The 1,436-nt window shown below is 39.2% G+C and overlaps 1 long non-coding RNA gene across 1 annotated transcript; it reads left to right on the forward strand.

Annotated features, from left to right (window-relative positions):
* Positions 1-376: 376 nt before the first annotated feature.
* Positions 377-1,213, forward strand: LOC110456948. The gene is made up of 2 exons (XR_002463644.1): positions 377-659; positions 1,013-1,213. It is a non-coding gene; the product is annotated as an uncharacterized LOC110456948 (long non-coding RNA).
* The last annotated feature ends 223 nt before the right edge of the window (positions 1,214-1,436 follow it).

The following is a 1,436-nucleotide window of genomic DNA, read 5'->3' on the forward strand; positions in this document are numbered from 1 at the left end:
TTAATTGACGTTGTAAATACGCTCTACTGCACAAGGCTGAGGAAAGGGCTGTAGAGTGTATAACTCTGTTATGAATGAGCGGTTTCCTTCCCTTTTGCCGTGTTAGGTTCCAAACTGAGACAATATAGACAGCAATGATTGTTATTTTAAACATAGTATCAACCCTAATATTATAAAAAAAAAACGTGAACACTATCTAGGCCTTCTTAAATCACTACATAAATTAACATGTGAGTGTTATATGAATGACTATTATTTGTTAATCAAACTGATTATATTATTGATGTTTAATTTCTGTTACCCTANACTGTAATAAAGTAAGACCCTACTTACCTAGCACACTCTCCAGTAGATAGGCCGACACTAGTGTATTCATACTTGCTAAATGACCCGCATTCTGCGGGTCACACCCGCAAAATGAACCTATCACCCGCGACGATCTTATGACCCGCGCGGGTCATACGTATCTCCCGCATTCCGTAGATATGACCCGCAATCACCCGCATCCGCGTCTTTTATTAGGATCTCCGTACTTCCGGAAATGTTCCGTTCGTGTCTCTCGGAAGTTTAGCTTTCAGTTATAGGTAAAGTCCGTATACTAAGTTATTTGTTTTCACAATGGCGTCCCTGTTTCGGAACCAGCCTGGCAAATTCAAAAGGTGAGTACTGTTCACTGTTACTACAATGCATATAATCCCGATCGTAGCGCTTGTCATTTCACTTTCACAAATGGCTTCTAACCCGAGAAAACGTTCGTTATTTTAATGTTCATCGTCAAAAAAGAAAAAGTATGCCTGTAATTACAATGCTTCGTGGGAATAAGATTATGACTGGCTTCAGAAGAGTAATATTGGACCCGATCATGCCTATTGTAAACTGTGTACCAATCATTTTTCGGTAGCTTCGGGTGCTACGTACGATATCAAAAGGCATGCAGTTAAAGAACCCTTTGAGAATGATCTTAAGTTTGGTGTGTTGTGTAGGCTAATGAAGGCATGTTTGGTACTTTCAGTGGGTAATGCTGACTCTGAGAGAACATTTTCCATGCTGAAGAAGATCCAGACAGAAGGGAGATCTGAATTAGGAAATGATACAATATGTGCTTTGTTATGTGCAAAACTAAATCAACATGGTTCATGCTTTCAGTATGCACCTAGGAAAAGAAAAACATGTATATTGATTAAGAATATGTAATAAAACAATGAAGGTGTGATAAAATGTTTTGTTAATTTCAAAGAAGTCATTGATCTTGTCAGAAGACAAAACATATTACGCCGTAAAGCCGAGACCCCGCGAAATTATTAAATTTTCACAAAACTTTTCGTTCACGCGTTATCACCCCCCACAGAATTTCCCAATGGGGGTCATGACCCCCATTGGGAGATTCAAAGGTTAGCAGGTCTGCACACATACAATGTATGACTGGAGCTCCAGAC

The sequence above is a fragment of the Mizuhopecten yessoensis genome, unplaced genomic scaffold (assembly GCF_002113885.1).
Source record: "Mizuhopecten yessoensis strain PY_sf001 unplaced genomic scaffold, ASM211388v2 scaffold8965, whole genome shotgun sequence".
Classification (NCBI taxonomy): domain Eukaryota; kingdom Metazoa; phylum Mollusca; class Bivalvia; order Pectinida; family Pectinidae; genus Mizuhopecten; species Mizuhopecten yessoensis.